Source organism: Bos indicus, chromosome 9, assembly GCF_029378745.1.
Source record: "Bos indicus isolate NIAB-ARS_2022 breed Sahiwal x Tharparkar chromosome 9, NIAB-ARS_B.indTharparkar_mat_pri_1.0, whole genome shotgun sequence".
Lineage (NCBI taxonomy): Eukaryota > Metazoa > Chordata > Mammalia > Artiodactyla > Bovidae > Bos > Bos indicus.
The window spans coordinates 86105263-86125391 of record NC_091768.1 but is presented as its reverse complement, the minus strand read 5'-3'; the positions used below and the strand labels follow the sequence as shown (position 1 = coordinate 86125391).

The following is a 20129-nucleotide window of genomic DNA, read 5'->3' as shown; positions in this document are numbered from 1 at the left end:
CTCCCAGAGCTTACTCAGACTTATGTCCATCAAGTCGGTGATGCCACCCAAATAACTCCTCCTCTTTTGCCCCCTTCTCCTCCTGGCTTCAATCTTTTCCAGCATCAGGGTCTTCTCTAATGAGTCAGTTCTTGGTACTGGGTGGCCAAAGTATTGGAGCTTCAGTTTCAGCATCAGTATTTCCAATGAATAGTCAGAATTGATTTCCTTTAGGAGTGTCTTGTTTGATCTCCTTGCAGTCCAAGGGACTCTCAAGAGTCTTCTCCAACACCACAGTTCAAAAGCATCAATTCTTTGACACTCAGCTTTCTTTATGGTTCAACTCTCACATCCATACATGACTACTGGAAAAAACATAGCTTTGACTAGATGGACCTTTGCTGGCAAAGTAATGTCTCTGCTTTTTAATATGCTCTGTAGGTTTGTCATAGCTTTTCTTACAAGGAACAAGCATTTTTTAATTTCATGGCTGCAGTCACCATCTACAGTGATTTTTGAGCCCAAGAAAATAAAATCTGTCACTGTTTCCATTGTTTCCCCATTTTTGCCACGAAGTGATGGCACCAGATGCCATGATCTTAGTTTTTTGAATGTTGAATTTTAAGCCAGCTTTTCACTCTCCTCATTCACCTTCATCAAGAGGCTCTTTTGATCAAGGCTCTTCACTTTCTCCCATAAGGGTGGTGTCATGTGCATATCTGAGGTTATTGATATTTCCACAATCTTGATTCTGGCTTGTGCATATGTCCTATAAATTGCTCACACTGTAGAAAAACCATGCTTATCTGCATTTAGCCATTATCAGCAATACCTTTATTTTCTGGTATTTTCTGATAGGTGGACTAACAGTCTCAATGCTGCTGCTGCTGCTAAGTCACTTCAGTCGTGTCCGGCTCTGTGCGACCCCATAGACGGAAGCCCACCAGGCTCCCCCGTCCCTGGGATTCTCCAGGCAAGAACACTGGAGTGGGTTGCCATTTCCTTCTCCAGTGTGTGAAAGGGAAAAGTGAAAGTGAAGTCGCTCAGTCGTGTCTAACTCTTAGCGACCCCATGGACTGCAGCCTACCAGGTTCCTCCGTCCATGGGATTTTCCAGGCAAGAGTACTGGAGTGGGGTGCCACTGCCTTCTCCAGTCTCAATGCTATACATGTCCTAATCCGCAGAACCCGTGAACATGTTACCTCACATGGCAAAAGGGACTTTGCAGGTGTGATTAAGTTGAAGACCTCGAGGTGGAGAGATTATACTGGATTATTTGGGTGGTCCCAATGTAATCACAGAAATAGAAGAGAAAGTCAAAGAAGGAGTTGTGGCTTCCACAGTAAGGTGAGAAGGATACAATATGAGAAGAACACAACCTGACATTGCTGGTTGGAAGCTGGAGGAAGGGGGATGCAAGCAAAAGCCCAAGAGTCCAGCTGGTCCCTGGAAGCTGGAAAAAGCAAGGAAATAAGATTCTCCCCAGAGCTTTCAGAGAGGCATCCAAGGTGGCTGACTCTGTAACTTTACCCCAGTGAGACCTTCACTGGGGCCTCCCTCGTGGCTCAGCAGTAGAGAACCTGCCTGCCAATGCAGGAGATATGGGTTTGATCCCTGGGTCGGGAAAATCCTCTGGAGAAGGAAATGGCAACCCACTCCAGTATTCTTGCCTGGGAAATTCCATGAACAGAGGAGCCTGGTTGGCTGCAGTCCACGGGGTCATGACTTAGTGACTGAGCATGAGCACAAGACCTCCATTGAACCTGTGAGCTCCAGAACTGCCAAGACCAGAAACTCGTGTTATAAAACATATGATATAATTTGTTACACTGACATAGAAAATGAACACAGGTACATAAAGTTGAAAATTAAGTCCATGGCCAACAATTTCATACTGTTCAAAAAAGAGTGAAATTGTAGCAATTCCAATAAAAAAGCCTTTTTTATTCCTTTTTGCTATCCACAGTGAAGCAAACACTGCTACAGTCTATGAAGGTAACTCATTTAAAAACTGGATTAATTCAAAATAAGTGCTCTAGGGTAGAGCTCAGCTTATTTCCCCACAGCCAGTACTCTTGTCTCTCATTCCCAGGTTCAGTCTTGATTTGGTCCATGAATGATGTCTCCCAGGCCATCCTAGCAATTCCCGGTGTCTCTTGGTGACACCTCTTAAGAGTTTTATTAGCCCTCGTCCCAATCTCAAACATCCTACCTATAACTCTGCTTCTCATAACTCAAGTTAAGGAGATATTTTCCCCTTATGGTAATCCTGAGCCTATGCTTCCCTACTTTTTCTCTCTTCCCAGATGTTGGTTTACTCTATAGAACCCTCCTCTTTTCGAGAAGAAACAGGAAAAAGTCTCTGCATCTCTTAGGTGGAGGACTCCTCCCTGGGGCATAAAGGTTGACTGAATCAGCCTCTGCTAAGCTCAGGGCAGTGTTATGCCAAAGCCTTGCCCTCTTGTGTATCAGTGAATTTGGATACTAGCAGGTCAGTGGAAAGAAGGATGGTCCCATAATACATGACTGAAACCCATTTGGGGACAATTTAAGATGGCTTCTGAGCTCCAAGAGGTGCTTGAGACTCAGGAAAGTGAAGAGAATAAATGATAAAGATTTTACCAGTCATGTCAAGGCTATAATCATCTGCCTTAAGTGCCTGAATGGCTCAAGTCCTAGGTTAGAGAAAAATGCTTTGGATTTAATTTCAGCTCTATTTGGGATAAGTAAGCACCCGCTGCTTAATTAACAATGTGTTCATCCAAAAGGGATGCACATTAGATATGTGGCCCCATGTCATGTGCCATGATTGAAGCCAAACAAGTGATTTCAAGACCGCCTGGCCAATAAGATTACTTCAGCCTCCAACTAGGATAGCAAGATATACTGGCCTACCATTAGGGGAGCCATATTAGTCAGACCAACCTGCCAACTCACATCTCTCCCACCGTCAGTCTCCCAGCTGCCTGTTAAGTCTAGAAAGGGGGACATTGCACGTCACCCCATCCCCCATGGCATTCTGCAATGATTCAGGTAACCCAGGCAACGTATTGACCAAATTCTGGCGCTAAGAAAATATTATCAATCCCCATCAGGTTTGACCCAGAGATAGTGAAAATAAATGAGAAGTGTACCTTCTCGCAGAAAAAACTATCTCTCTGGTCCATGACCCCTTCACAGTATCAGTGTTCTATACTGTGATGGTGACTGTATGTTTTCAAACAGTACTCACCACACCCATCCAGCAGCAGTTAATCTCTAAAGTTCTCTAAAGAAGGCTTGTGTTTTGTGTCAAGCAGAGTATGTTGGCCCTGAGTTGGCAAGCAGGAGGCCAAGAATAGCCTTGTACTATATCTGTGATTGCACAATCACCCAGTAGCTGTAAGCAGAGACCTCGGCCCAATTCATCTTCTTTCCAGAGCTAGAAAGCCAGATGTATCCAACACATTCTTGTGATTCAGTCCCCCAAACCTAACTTCTTTGGACCATCTGAGCACACTTCATCAACATGACTTGAACTTAGAGCTCCAAAAATATGATCTGAAGTTCATGAAGCTAAATGAGCTCAGATGCTCCCAACATGCCAAAGATTTAAGCTGTAGTGGAAAACTACTCAGAACAATAAGTATATCTCTAGATTTTCCTGGTGTTATTGGTCCTTCATTCTCGTTTTCTCCTTGAATTTTAACTTCTTTCTGTTATCTCTTTGTATCAGTAAAACCATTTCTCAGACTTCTAAATCCTTTCTTTAAACCTAATATGAGTTCTTTTTTGGGGTCATAAGTGATAGGAAAACTGCTACATACTAGTGGTGAAAGACTAGAAATCTATCTTAAGCTAATCATCACCTATTTGTCATGTTTTTCTTCTTTCATCCATATATTTTGTCTGATATAAGTATAGTTCCCCCGCTTCCTTTCGGTATCCAATTGTGTGGAATACCTTTTTCCAGACCTTCACTTTGAACCTATGTGTGCCTTTGAAGCTGAAGGAATCTCTCATAGGCAGCATATAGCTGGGTATTATTTTTTTATCCAAGGGCACTCTGTGCCCTTTGATTGGATAGTTTAATCTATTTACATTTAAAGTAATTATAGTTAGATAGTTCTTACTATGGGCTTCCCTCGTAGCTCAGATATTGTCATCTTGTTCATTGTTTTCTGGCTGTCTTGTAGTTCCTCTGTTCCTCTTTGCTTCCTTTGTAAATTGATGATTGTGACCTAAAAGGTTCTATTTTTGAGTCCCTTCTGTTTATCTTGTGTGTACTTTTGTTTTGTGGTTACTGAGGCTTACTTGAAATAGCTTATACATATAACAGTATTTTAAGCTAATAACAAAACTCCCATTTCATACAAAAATTCTACTCTTTTACTCCCCTCCCCACATTTTGTTTCTGATGCCACAATTTGTATCTTTTTATATTGAGCATTGACTAATAAATTATTTTAACTATAGGTATTTTTCATACTTTTTACCTTTAATGTTTATACCAGAGTTAAGTGGTTAACACACCACCGAATTACAGCATTCAGTTCAGTTCAGTTGCTCAGTCGTGTCCGACTCTTTGCAACCCCATGAATCGCAGCACACCAGGCCTCTTCATCACCAACTCCCAGAGGCCACCCAAACCCATGTCCATTGAGTCGGTGATGCCATCCAACCATCTCATCCTCTGTTGTCCCCTTCTCTTCCCGCCCTCAGTCTTTCCCAGCATCAGGGTCCTTTCAAATGAGTCAGCTCTTCGCATCAGGTGGCCAAAGTATTGGAGTTTCAGTTTCAACATCAGTCCTACCAATGAACGCCCAGGACTGATCTCCTCCTTTAGGTTGGACTGGTTGGATCTCCTTGCAGTCCAAGGGGCTCTCAAGAGTCTTCTCCAACACCACAGTTTAAGAGTATCAATTCTTCAGCACTCAGCTTTCTTTATTGTCCAACTCTCACATCCATACATGACCATGGGAAAAACCATAGCCTTGACTAGATGGACCTTTGCTGGCAAAGTCATGTCTCTGCTTTTCAATATGCTGTCTAGGTTGGTCATAACTTTCCTTTCAAGGAGTAAGTGTCTTTTAATTTTATGGCTGCAATCACCATCTGCAGTGATTTTGGAGCCCAGAAAAATTAAGTCAGCCACTGTTTCCACTGTTTCCCCATCTATTTCCCATGAAGTGATGGGACCAGATGCCATGATCTTAGTTTTCTGTATGTTGAGCTTTAAGCCAACTTTTTCACTCTCCTCTTTCACTTTCATCAAGAGGCTTTTTAATTCCTCTTCACTTTCTGCCATAAGGGTGGTGTCATCTGCATATCTGAGGTTACTGATATTTCTCCCGGCAATCTTGACTCCAGCTTTTGCTTCCTCCAACCCAGCATTTCTCATGATGTACTCTGCATATAAGTTAAACAAGGAGGGTGACAATATACAGCCTTGACATACTCCTTTTCCTATTTGGAACCAGTCTGCTGTTCCATGTCCAGTTCTAACTGTTGCTTCCTCACCTGCATATAGGTTTCTCAAGAGGCAGGTCAGGTGGTCTGGTATTCCCATCTCTTCCAGAATTCTCCACAGTTTATTGTGATCCACACAGTCAAAGGCTTTGGCATAGTCAATAAAGCAGAAATAGAAGTTTTTCTGGAACTCTCTTGCTTTTTCCATGATCCAGTGGATGTTGGCAATTTGATCTCTGGTTCCTCTGCCTTTTCTAAAACCAGCTTGAACATCTGGAAGTTCATGGTTCACGTATTGCAGAAACCTGGCTTGGAGAATTTTGAGCATTACTTTACTAGTGTGTGAGATGAGTGCAATTGTGCGGTAGTTTGAGCATTCTTTGGCATTGCCTTTCTTTGGGATTAGAATGAAAACACCTTTTCCAGTCCTGTGGCCACTGCTGAGTTTTCCAAATTTGCTGGCATATTGAGTGCAGCACTTTCACAGCATCATCTTCCAAGTATTCTGAATCTGACTATATACTTACCTTTACCGGTGTGCTATATGTTTTCATGTTACTAGTTATCATTCTTTCATGTTTCAGTTTGGAGAATTCCTGTCAGCATTTCCTGTAAGGTGGGTTTAGTGATAATGAACTCCCTCAGCTCTTACTTCTTAGGGAAAACTATCATTTCTGGATAAAATGAAGGTCACCCTTGAACAACTCGGGGGCTAGGGGGTATTAATACTCACCATCAATAAGCCACGTACAACTTACAGCTGGCCCTCTGTATACATGGACCCTCTGTATCCACTGGCCCTCCGTATTCATGGTTTCACATCCTCAGATCCAACCAACTGCGATCATGGAGTACTGTAGTATTTACTAGTGATAACAAAGAAACAGACTGTGGGGACTTCCCTGGTGGCTCAGTGGTGAAGAATCTGCCTGCCAATGCTGGAGACAAGGAACTGGGCCCTGATCCAGGAGGATCCCACATGCCTCAGAGCAACAATACCTGTGTGCCACAACTTCTGAGCCTGTTTTCTAGGGCTTTTTAGGAGCCACAACTGCTGAAGCCTGCATGCCCTAGAGCTCGTGCTTTGCAACAAGAGAAGAACTGCAATCCGTGCATCACAACTAGAGAACAGTCCCCCCGCTCGCCACAACTAGAGAAAAGCCCATGCAGCAACAAAGACCCAGCACAGCTATAAATGAAGAAATAAAAACTGGGTAACTGGACCCGTGCAGTTCAAACCTGTGCTGTTTCAAGGATCAACTATATTCTTACTAGCAGTTCTTTCCTTTCAGCATTTGGAATGCATCATCCTGCTCTGGCCTGCAAGGTTTCTGCTAAGAAATCTAAGTATAGCCTTTGTATGGGAAAATTTTGTTTTCTCTCACTGCTTTTAAATTTCTTTCTTTGATTTTAGACAGTTTTATTGCAATGTGTCTTGGAGAAGATAGCTTTGGACTGAAAATTTTGGTGTGACTTATTAGCTTCCTGAACTTGGATGTCCAAGTTTTTAACCCTTTCTGCCCTGCTCTCCTCTATGACTCCAGTGATGCATAGATTGTTTCTTTTCTCTTGTAGGCGCCCTTCTTCCTTTTCAATCTTCTTTCTTTTTGCTCCTCTGATGGAATAGTTTCAAATGATTTGTCTTCAAGCTCATTGATTCATTCTTGTGCTTGGTCCAGTCTAATGCTGAAGCTCTCTACTGAGTTCTTCTGCTCAGTCACTATATTTTTCAGCTCCAAAATCTATTTGGTTCTTTTATTAATTTTTTAAATCTTTTTGTTGAACTTATTTTGTTCTTGTATTGTTTTCCTAATTTCATTGCACTATTTATTATCTGTGTTATATCGTAGCTCTCTGAGCATCTTTATTTATTTATTTTTGGCTGTGCCATGTGGCTTGTGGGGATCTTAGTTCTCCAACCAGGGATTGAACTCCGGGCCACAGCATTGGCAGTGCAGAGTCCTAACCACTGGACCACCAGAGAACTCCTGTTCTCTGAGCATCTTTTGAATAATTATTTTGAATTTTTTTGTCATGTAATTTCTACATGTCCATTTCTTTAGGTCAGCTACTGGAGGTTTGCTGTGCTTCTTGGGTGGAGTCATGTTTCCCTAATTCTTCATGATTCCCATAGCCTCATACAGATGTTTGAACAACTGAAGAAGCGGTCACCTCTTCCAGACTTTATGGACTGAGTTTGGTAAGGAAAGACCTTCACCTGTGGGTGGGGATATGCTAGAGTACGCTGTGACCCTGAATATTGTGGTGTAGGGAATTGAGTGTGGGGGAGTGGCTCCAAGCCCAGGGGTACATGGTGGCTCATCATGTCAGGCCACTAGTGGTCACAACATCTATAATTGTGTGGTCATTGGTGTGCATTATGAGTGATCCACAGAGATTGCAAAGGTTATTGGGGGTGTAACCAAAGCAGGGTCTCCATACGGTGCCCTGAAAAATGAAGGGAGCTGGCTGCTCGCCCTTTCCCGGCAAAGCAAACTCCTTCTAGCTAGGGAATTCACTCTTCAGACTAAGCAATGCCAGCTTTGGGGGTGAAATGATGCAGGCAAAATGAACCCATTCTTCCTTCCCTTTTCTGTGGCTATTCTCAAGTATTTAATTCCACCGTGTTGCTCAAGTTTCTTAAGTGAGCTATAGAGCTCTCCCAGAGCTGGTTTTATTTGTGGATGATCCTCTCACTGTTGATCTTTGTGGTGGGACAGAGCTGGGGATCTCCTACTCTGCCATTTTGGCTACAAGACTCCATTCTGAATCTAAAATTCTGTAAAAAATACACCTCATCCTAGTCTACAGTGTACAATATAGAACCTAGTAGGGAGCAGTGTGAACTTACACTCTGAACACACAGGTTAATCTTGCTAGTTAAGGAGGCAATTTTTAAGAAAGTCTTTATTTCCCATCCTTCAAAATTAAGTTGTACTGCCACCAATTTTAGTATTACATTTCCTTTTCTGCACTATCCATTAAATAATGAAAAGCAAACATGGGTAACAGGATAAGGCAGCACCAGTAGCTAATAAATTAAGAAAGACTATATAACCCTCCTCTAAATTACGTTTATCACAAAAGTACACAATTCCTCTTTGGCTTAAAGCATAGGAGGGCAACTGTTCTCTGTGGGCAATTAGATTGTTATTGATTTCAAAAACACCTGATGTTAGCTGGAGATATTAAAGGCATTCTTAGAGCGAAGGACTGCAGATTAATTTATAGATTACCTTTTTTTTCCCAAGGGTAGATTTTATACTGTCAGTGATAAACTTTCTTTTTTCAGTTTGCTATATCTAGGTATTTTTTTTAAAAAAAACTTTCTAAGTCATGCTATGGTTTTTGTCATAAAATTTTACACAGTCCAGAAAAGCATTCAATTATGTAAGAAAAAGTCTCCAAAAATCAGCATTTCGTGTCATATTTCACATTTTTCAACTAAAAGGATGGTTCCTGGCAACCATCTCTTCTAAAACTTAAGGAAATTAGCTATAACTCTCGTGATGTGAGAAGATGAGAGGAAACTCACCATTCTCTCCACGTGTACACACACATGCAGGTTCACTCCCCGACACCCACATGCACAAATACAAATACCCAGGAGTCTTACAAGAGCCGCGAATACATTACATCAGCTCTTTTTAATGGTGAGCTTATTTAAGTAGTTTATTGATGAAAACAAAATCTTATTTGCGCTTTCAAAAAAAAATGTTTTCCACTAACCGCAGTATATAAGTTTGCCTTAAAACTGTAAAAGTTCTTCCAGTAAGATTTTAACTTTCAATACAAACATAATGTTTTAGGCTTATATACTTTTTCTCACCTCTGAAATTACAGATCCCCTCCCCAAGGAAGGAAAATCAGTTTTGCTCATATCATTTAATAGTAAATTACTTACATTCCCGCACAGAGGTGTTCCATGGGTCATGGTTACTTAGCCTCTGTGTATCAAAAGCCTGACTCTAGACTATCTATCAGGCTTGAGTTTACAGACTGTGTGCATTACTATATTCTCTCTTTCTGTCTCTCTTTTCTCTCTTTCTCTGTCACTTGTTCCATGCATCTTGCTGCTTAAGGGAATTTTTCTCTAATGTAGGGTCAAGGCCATTGGAGCTAGAAACAGAAGCAGCCCCCAGGAGTCAGGTATGGCTGTTCACAGGACTTGAGCAACCAAGGAATATACTGAAGATAATTGGGGTCAGTTTCTTCTCAGTCACAGGGAGGATTATAAATATGGAAAAGGCATTATTCTTCCTACTAGAATAAACCCAGGGTGTTACACTGGAATTGAAGTATCAGTGTAAGCACAAGGCTTTAATACATAGACAGATAAAGAAACAGGTATGGAATGTGAATGTGTGTGCATGGGTCACGCATTTTCTAGCTTTGTTCACTGACAGAGCCTACCTAGAAGCAATGACCTTCCAGTAGCAAAGTACGTACCTAGCATCCAGATCAGGGTTTCTAAATACTATTCTCCACTAAAAAGAACCAGATATTGGAGAAATTGCTGATTCCAGGGCAGGGAAAGCACAAGGTAAGCCTGTAAAATCTTATTGGACCATAAAAAAGGAAGTGCTTAACGAATGACTGGAATATGTCAGAGGATATAGGAGCCAACTTGGTGGAGCCCCTGTTGGCCAAATCTGGGAAATTTTGAACTTAAAAAAAAAAAAAAGCCCAAAAGGGTTATAATCCATTGCATCAAGTAAGACTTCATGAAGCTATGTTTAAAGAAATAAATAAGAAGAGAAAATTCTATCTTATAGTGGAGGGTCAAGCAATAAAGGTAGAAAAAATGAGAATGTAGAAAATTACCATTGGCTTCTGTAGAGAATCATCAATGGATGTTAAAATAAACACATAAGAAACTGATGAAAAACAGAATATTTACATAGTTTTCAATGTCTCCTCATAAAATAGTCATTAAGTACTTATTAGTTAACAAATATATGACTTGTCTCTTGAATTTATATGGAGAAATCTGGCAGATGCCATTTTTGTTGTTGTTTATTCACTAAGTTGTGTCTGACTCTTTGCAACCTAATGGACTACAGCCTTCTAGGCGCCTCTGTCCATGGGACTTCCTAGGCAAGAATACTCGCGTGGGTTGCCATTTCTTTCTGCAGGGAATCTTCCTGACCTAGGGATCAAATCCTCATCTCTTGCATTGGCAGGCAGCTTCTTTACCAGTGAGCCACCAGGGAAAACCCAAGTTACTACTAATACTATTATTGAATTGGTTGACTGTTCCCACATGGGGGTCCTAGCCTGGGCTGAGACTCTTTTTCTCAGCCTGATAATTTTTTCCCAATCGTATTCACACAGTCAATAACAAAACCAATGCTTAGATTGAAACAGCACAAGCTTGATTCAATGACCAGAGAATGAAGAACTGGAACCTAGTTTGCAAATCAACTTCTCAACCCACTTTGGGCAGAGACATCAAATACTTAAGAGAGTCGAGGAAATGTGAGGAAACTGGAAAGTGTGGGAGGAATATTCATGAGTTATCTAAACCACCACCATCATCTGAGAACAGGAGTATGCTTCTCGGACTCAGAAGTGATGTAACACTCCTTTTTAGCCCATGTCTGGGCTTTTCCAGTTGTTGTCATAGCAACTATCAAGGTTAAGGCACTGGTGGCTAAATGACATTTAGCATGCTAATGAATTGCCAAGAGTGTGCAATAAGGCTCAGGCTCTACTGGAAGTCAAATCTTGCGCCATCTTGGACACAGCTGGTTCTAACCAGTTCTTTCTTTTTTTTTCTTTGCAGCTTCCACCTGAAACCTAGATAAGAGTAACGAGGCAGGGATATGATTCCGGGGCAATAGCTTGATAACAACAGAAATACAGAATAATGCTTTTTAACAACCACAACACACTGACTTTTAAAAACAACGGGCAAAATCCACACGTCCAATTCTTGATGTCTTTAAGAGCATAAAATACATTACTATCCATCTGGATATCCTTTGATCAGAAAATGTACAAAGCCTGTATAAGCTGTCAGTAGGTAAATATGAGAAAGGAATGTAAAAGATTCCAATATCTTTCTATCTCTAAGTCAACAGGTTTTCCAGTCCAATTCAAGTCACAGTCTTGATTACTTTTGCAAATGTAAGAAGTATGAGGTAACAGGGCTTAGTTTTCTGAGCCCAGCGTAACTACACAATGAACAATATGTCAAATCATATTTTGTTTTACTGAGAAATGGGAGAGAGTAAATCAAGAAGCCAAAGTGATATTTTCCAATATCCTTTAAATTTAAGCTGTATTTGCTTTTCATTTCGTTACTATCTCGACTAACAGGATCAGTGATTGAATGCAGACTCTTTTTCAGGCTGAAAAGCAACCTAAATTGAAATCTATTACTTACTTTTGCAAATCTGCCCTCTCTTTCTTCACAGAACCCAGCTAGACTTTGCCTCAACTGTAGCCTCCCTAAGGAAGTGAAAATTCAGTGAAAGTATTAACCCTTCTTTTCTTGGGTCCAAACTCATTTTGTAATGAGTTTAATGATCCAAGTGATCTTACATTACATAAGAGCCCAGATTTTGATCACCCCCCAAACAGAAAACCAAGATTGGACATAAAGTACTATACAGGTCTGAATACCTAACAGTTAGACACTAATACTGAAGCTGAAACTGCAGTACTTTTGGCCACCTGATGCGAAGAGCTGACTCATTTGAAAAGACCCTGATACTGGGAAAGATTGAAGGCAGAAGGAGAAGGGGACGACAGAGGATGAGATGGATAGATGGCATCACTGACTCGATGGACATGAGTTTGAGCAAGCTCCGGGAGTTGGTGATGGACAGGGAAGCCTGGTGTGCTGCAGTCCATGGGGTCGCAAAGAGCTGGACATGACTAAGCGACTGAACTGAACTGAACTGAGGCACTAGAAGACAAAAAGGAGTAACGAATCCACTTCTTTCCTTTCTCATTTCTCTCTGTCCTTTGAGATTATCTCCTGAGTATGAAATGCAAGCACAAATACACACATATGAATGTTCACAAATATATAATTTGAGTGGACGCAAATGATGTTAACTTAGCATCCTAACCACACTCAACGAACAACATACCCCTGTCCTCAAATAATATAATATTCCTTAGAGTAGTTCAGATTTTTCTTAATATTTGGCAAATACTCTTTGAACTTGGCTACCAGCCTAAAATGTCCTTACAATCACAGAATTTGCCCTGGGGTTAAAAGCCAGCCACCCACGTTTGAAACATTTATGTCTGAACCTGCAATTTGTTGGCCACCCACACGCGCTCATTAAAATGTTGGAACCAAATCTGCTTTGCCAGCTTAATTATCAAAGCCAAGAAATCCATTTCCCACTAACTGAATTAATGACAGCGTTCTCTGTCAATGGAAAAATGAAGACCTCTGTGCTACCTCCTTCTCTAGGCTAGGTGAGGCACCTGTCTACTTCCAGTGAAAGGTGAGTTTAGAACACAGTTTCATGTAAATACACGCACAGCAGAGGGCCAGGAAAGTCCCTCACCCCAAGCCATGCTTTGGTAGATGAAATAAGTCATTTATTTCAGAGGCCTGAGGCATATCTTCTCCTTTAAGTTCTTCGTCACTTTCATCTTCTATTTTGAATTTACTCCATTCTAAGTCTTTTTGATTTTCCTGACTAATGGAAACAGACTCCTGACATACTCACTAAGTATCATGGTCTGCTGGTGAAGGTCTTATTTGTTTTTAGGGAAATGTATGTAATATATCAGGTACAGATTCTTCCTTTAACATGGTGGTTGGCAAACTTTTCTGTAAGCGGCCAAATAGCAATATCTTAGGTTTTGCAACCCATTTGGTCTCTGTCACAACCACTCATCTCTGATCCTGTAATTCAAAAGCAGTCACAGACAATACATAAACAATGGGCATGGCAGTGTGCCAATAAGACTATATTTACACAAATATGAAGAAGGTTAGATTTGGCCCATGCGCCGTAGGTTGCCAACCCCAGCTTTACTATTCTACGGCTTTACTCCAGTAAAACTCAGCCTTTATAAAGAAAAACAACAACAAGCAAACAACAGAAACACAAGAACAGGGTTTCTAAAAGAACAGTCCATACACCACTTGCATCCAAATTTCCTAGCATATTTGAAGAACATTCATATTCCTGGGCTCCGATCCCAATTTACTGAATGAGAATCCCCAGGAGTCGGCCCAGGAACCTACATGTTTATCAGCTTCCCGGTTAACTCTTAGAGCACCAGATGTAAGATCTTAAAGTTCTTACTTCAAAGTAAGACAGCCTAAAAAATTCTGCTTCTACTGGGGTGTGGTGGTTTGAGAATAATAGAGAAAACTCTATTACCCAAACCTTAAACCCAAAAGAGATTCACTCTCATCTCAAGGACCATTTATTACCCCACAGATGGGTAATATTTTGTGGTTTGTTTACAAAAAAAATAAAATACAACAAAAACGAAATAAATATTCCATTATCCCATGCTGTGTTTCTCCTATATAAAAGCCATTTAATATCATATGTTTTCTTATATGTAAATAATTTGATGTAAATCTTAACTGCTTCACATTTTACAATCCAGTTTTCATACATCTCTGTTTATGTTCTTGATAGCATTGCTCTTTTGTTTTGGTTTGGTTTTGATATCTCAAGAAAACTTTTACTTCAACTGGAATTGGCTATATAATATGCACAGACAGTTACATAGAATTCTATTAACTCCCTTTACGCATTCGAGTTTGTACAAAAGCCCCTAGCAGCAATCACAAAGGATATTTCCTTTTTACCCTATCTCTTCCTTCAGTAACACATGCTCAGTTTAGGAATTTAATTATCTTCTTCTTCCAGACTGAGACTTCTCTCACATGAGCACAAGGGTCCCCTTTATGCACCATCTGATTGTCTGTCTCTGGATGTCACTCACATTGCCCCTGAAATGTTAGGCTGGTATCAGGTGTTATTCATCCTTCCCACACAGGGATCACATAGCCAGGACTCACTGCTTGGTACCAGTAGGAGACTGTGGAACATGACAAGTCATTGGCTTACTTTTCTTGGCATCTTCTAATAATTTTAACTCAAGTGTGTGACTCTGGGTGAAAACAACACAACATGCAATTTCGACCCCTCCATTTACAGCCAGGTTAGCCTATCCCAAGGCACCCAGCAGTGTGCTGCACGACAGAATCATGGCGCCCAGTAGGTCACAGTGAAGCCCTCTCAAGAGGTTATAGTCAGGTCTCCTTAAAGAGTCTACCTCCTGGTGGGAGGCCCGTCAGGTCCGCCACTCATGAGCAGTGAAGCGTCAGACATAGAGAGAGGGAGAAAGGAGGGAAGTTCCAACACCCTTTTCTTTCAATAGTTTTTTTTCATCTTATTTACCAGGTAAGATTCAAAAGGCACAAAAGGCTATACAATGAATGTACCCTTCCCACTTCTGTTTTCTAGTTACTCAGTTTCCTTCCGAGAGACAACCAATATTTCAACCAATATTGCCTAGTTCAGTTCAGTCGCTCAGTCATGTCCGACTCTTTGTGACCCCATGAATCGCAGCACGCCAGGCCTCCCTGTCCATCACCAACTCCCAGAGTTCATTCAGACCCACGTCCACCAAGTCAGTGATGCCATACAGCCATCTCATCCTCTGTTGTCCCCTTCTCCTCCTGCCCCCAATCCCTCCCAGCATTGGAGTCTTTTCCAATGAGTCAACTCTTTGAATGAGGTGGCCAAAGTATTGGCGTTTCAGCTTCAGCATCATTCCCTCCAAAGAAATCCCAGGGCTGATCTCCTTCAGAATGGACTGGTTGGATCTTCTTGCAGTCCAAGGGACTCTCAAGAGTCTTCTTCAGCACCACAGTTCAAAAGCATCAATTCTTCGGCGCTCAGCCTTCTTCACAGTCCAACTCTCACATCCATACATGACCACTGGAAAAACCATAGCCTTGACTAGACGGACCTTTGTTGGCAAAGTCATGTCTCTGCTTTTCAATATGCTATCTAGGTTGGTCATAACTTTCCTTCCAAGGAGTAAGTGTCTTTTAATTTCATGGCTGCAGTCACCATCTGGGCAACCAATATTTCATATATAGCCTTCTCAAGCAAACAAGCATATACTCATCCTTTCCTTTTCTTTCTTCTTCCCTGGTGGCTCAGAGAGTAAAGCATCTGCTTGCAATGCTGGAGACCAGGGTTTGATCCCTGGGTGGGGAAGATCCCCTGGAAAAGGAAATGGCAACCCACTCCAGTACTCTTGCCTGGAAAATCCCATGGGTGGAGAAGTAGGCTACAGTCCATGGGGTCTCGAAGAGTCAGACACGACTGAGTGACTTCACTTTCACTTTCCTTTTCTTTAAATACCATAAATACCTCATTTATATGCTCTGTATTGCACCTTGCTAGGGCTTCCCTAGCAGCTCAGTTGGTAGGGAATCTGCCTGCAATGCAGGAGACCTGGGTTTGATCCCCAAGTCAGGAAGATCCCCTAGAGAAGGGACTGGCAACCCACTCCAGTGGCGAATTCCACTGGAATTCTTGCCTGGAGAATTCCATGGACAGAACAGCGGGACAGGCTGCAATCCACGGAATCTCAAAGAGTCGGACACGACGGTGCAACTAAGTTTCACTTTTCATTCATACTTGATGAGTCTGTTTATCCCATATGGGTACGCCTCATTTGTAGTTGTATAGTAGTCCACTCTGCCAATCTACCATAACTTATACAATAAGTGCTTCTCATGGATGGGTATGTTGTTTTCAATTTTTTTCTTTTTTTGCTATAAACTATTGACATGTATTTTATCATTCACACACACATGCACATTCTGATACATAAAGCCATCCTTATTTGGGTAACTTGGTTTAGTTTAGTCTTTGCATATGCAGGCAGTCTCCAACCCATAAAAGCAGCAACAGCATGGGCTGACCTTGACCTCTCCACTCTGGGGAAGCCCCTAACAGCCCTGAACAGATATGCCAGAATGCCCTGCCATTCAGATACTGGTGTGCTATGTATCCTGGAAGGTTTCCTTGTGAGAAAGGAAGAGTGAAGAAATCTAGTAGAGATCCTGGAAATCTGCAAATGATCATCTCATTTTCCTGACGTCTACAAACAGCTGCAGCTAAGTGCATCAGGGCACAGTGCAGCCAGAAGCTGATCAGATCAGCTGCAGGGTTAAGGGCTTGCAGAACTATAACCCTGGTGTCACAGATGGAGTTCAGGCACCAGGTGTCATAAATCTATCAGAGTTTCTTAGTCCAAGGCCCTCCTGGCATGATTTTTTTTTTAAATTCTGTTAAATGCTCAGAGTTTCTCTTTATCCCTCCACGCAGCTGCAAACTCTGCTCGCTTGCAAGCCCCTACAAGAAGGCAAACTGGAGTGTTTCCTTTGAAACCTTTTAAATCAAACACCTTCTATAGGTACTTTGGCAGCTCTTCTAAGTCTTTAAAAGCAGAAGGGGTTAGAGAGAGGACCACCCATACACACCTCGGTTTATTCGCACAGCATAATCCTCATGGCAAACTTTAAAAGGCAGCCCTTCCTCACCTACGCCTCTTACAGGTGCTCTGCCTGGCCCCTCGGTGGCCCGGACTTCATTATAAATGCAAACCTTGTCATTAGTATGAACGACCAGAGTCCTGTCCTTATTACCCCATCATTTAACATGGTCGTGGCGATTTATTGAGAGCCCACAACATGGAAGGTGCTGTAAAATTTATTAAATTTTGAAATGATTGAAAGTGCATCATGTAAATGAATCCAGATGTATTTCTGCAAAAGCTGGAATGATTTTTACAGACATGAAAATGAATCAGTTATATTTTATCTTCTATAAATGGGGAAGGGAGGGGTGTGAACTCACAAAACGTAGGAGTATTCATTTATAACATATTAAATTAGTTCACAGATTGTAATAAAAGCTTTAAAACTCACGTGACATAGAACAGCCCTTTCAGTACCCTGGTCTGGAGCACATTTCCTTCGTGCTGCCTCAAAACTGGTCAAGAGAGCAGGAGGGTAACGTAGCATAAATGGTGAAGAACATGTTCTGTTTTGTAATGGTCACATTTCTTGCCAATTAAGATTTCTTCCATTAAAGGAACTATTAATGGCAGTGGCTTATATTAGGTTGGGGGCAGTGTGGCCTAGTTTATGGAAAGTGAAAGAAAGTTAGTTGCTCAGTTGTGTCCAACTCTTTATGACCCCTTGGACTGTAGCCCACCAGGCTCCTCTGTCCATGGGATTCTGCAGGCAAGAATACTGACATGGGTTGCCAGCCCCTTCTCCAGGGGATCTTCCCAACCCAAGGATCGAACCCAGGGTTCCTGCATTGCAGGCAAATTCTTTACCATCTGAACCACAGCACTACAGACTAGTTTATGGAAACCAGGAATTAAATTAAAAAAAAAAAAAAAAAAAGGTTCTGGGGATCCAGCAGTTTCCTGTTTCTCTCTTGTTTCTCTTTTTCTCAAACCACCAGCAGCTACATGCTTTGTAAAATGCTCTGAAGTATTTTGTGTAAAATATAAGATTTTACAAAATATATTGTGTAAAATATAAGAATCATTGCAATGTAATTAAATATAAGACTATCTTATGGCACAAAAATATTTGTAAGAATAGTTAACAACTTTTTAAAATGATGCCACTGAATTGTTGATCCCTATGATCTGGTACTGGACTGCAAAGAGCTCAAACCAGTCAACCCTAAAGGAAATAAACCCTGAATATTCATTGGAAGGTCTGTCGCTGAAGCTGAAGTTCCAATATTTTGGCCACCTGATGTGAAGAGCTGACTCTTCTGGAAAAGACCCTGGTCCTGGGAAAGACTGAAGGCAAAAGGAGAGGGATCAGCAGAGGATGAGACAGCTAGATAGCATCACTGACTCAATGGACATGAGTTTGAGCAAACTCCGGGAGAGAGTGGACAGAGGAGTCTGGCTTGCTGCAGTCCGTGGGGTCACAGAGAGTTGGACATGACATAGAGACTGAACAACAACATGATCTCATAATTCAACACCAGACAAGTAAATGTCCCCTTTCCAACCATCAATAAACAGCAACTTGAGCAAAGATGTTTATAGCAATAAACAGCCTGTAGTAAACAGGCTCCAAGATGACCCCATCAGTGGTCCCCACCACCTGACATTCACACCTGTGTGCAGTCCCCTCCCACACATAACCAAGACTGGTCTTGTGATCAACAGAGTGTGATGGAAGTGAAGGTATATAATGTTCAAGATTAGGTTATAAAGGACAAAAACCTCAGCTTCCATTTGGTCAGAATCTCTGGCTCCCTTTCTCTCTCCTTCTCCCTCTCATCACTCACTTGGGGAATTAGCTGCTGTGTCCAGGGCAAACCTATGAAGAGAGACAAGTGTGCAGAAATTGAAGACTCCTGACAGCCGCCACATGAGTGAAGGTGGAAGCAGAATTTCAGCCGGAGCAAAGTCTTCAGATGAGACTGTAACTCCAGACAACAGCTTGACTGCAACTTCATCAGAGATTTCATGAGTGGCCAAGCCACTCCTGGGTTCCTGACAGAAACTGCAGGAGGTAATAATGGTTATTGTTAAAAGCTGCTGAGTTTGCGGGGGGCAGGGGGCGGGTAATTTGTTACGTTGCAATAGATGTCCAAATGTGGAGTGCCATCAATTTAGTGTAATTGTAAATAACTGAGCTACCTAAGCTGAGAAACTGCTAAGCCAATTATGATAGTATTAGCTTAATGAATTCCCAGACAATTAAAATAAAAATTACAAGCATTTTTTTGTCTATGAAATAAAACTGTGTAGAAAGTACATATGTATGCATTTTCTCAAAGATCATTGAGGATTCGGAATGAAATAAATGACTCCGTTCAGTTCAGTTCAGTTGCTCGGTTGTGTCCAACTCTCTGCGACCCCATGGACTGCAGCACACCAGGCCTCCCTGTCCATCACCAACTCCCGGAGTTTACTCAAACTCATGCCCATTGAGTCAACGATGCCATCCAACCATCTCATCCTCTGTCGTCCCCTTCTCCTCCCGCCCTCGATCTTTCCCGGCATCAAGGTCTTTTCAAATGAGCCAGCTCTTTGCATGAGGTGGCCAAAGTATTAGAGTATCAGCTTCAACATCAGTCCTTCCAATGAATATTCAGGACTGATCTCCTTTAGGATAGACTGGTTGGATCTCCTTGCTGTCCGAGGGACTCTCAAGAGTCTTCTCCAGTACCACAGTTCAAAAGCATCAATTCTTCAGCCTTCTTCATAGTCTAACTCCCACATCCATACATGACCACTGGAAAAACCATAGCCTTGACTAGATGGACCTTTTTTGGCAAAGTCACGTCTCTGCTTAATATGCTGTCTAGGTTGGTGATAACTTTTCTTCCAAGGAGCAAGTGTCTCCTAACTCCATGGTTGCAGTCACCATCCGCAGTGATCCTGGATAATAAATGACTACCCTTAATCATTTCTTGGGTTACTTTATAATATACAGAACTACACGAAATAAGAAATCAGAATATAGAAATGGTGAGTGCGCTATTTAATGGGAATGGTGATTGCTAAAGGTGAAAACGTCATGGTACCATGATTTAACATCACAGAATGAAGGAAATGATTTCTCTCCATGAATAACTGTGATAGATTTGTGGAGATTTTTAAACATGTCTGTAAACTCCCCAATACTTTTTCCATTGAGAGGTAGG

At 41.6% G+C, this 20129-nt stretch overlaps 1 protein-coding gene and 1 non-coding gene across 4 annotated transcripts in view; both read right to left on the bottom strand.

Annotated features, from left to right (window-relative positions):
- UST (uronyl 2-sulfotransferase) overlaps positions 1 to 20129 on the bottom strand; it is a 317673-nt gene that overhangs the window by 230388 nt on the left and 67156 nt on the right. The gene's annotated exons all lie outside the window — the stretch shown is intronic.
- TRNAG-GCC (transfer RNA glycine (anticodon GCC)) lies at positions 7339 to 7411 on the bottom strand. The gene has a single exon. It is a non-coding gene; the product is annotated as a tRNA-Gly (tRNA).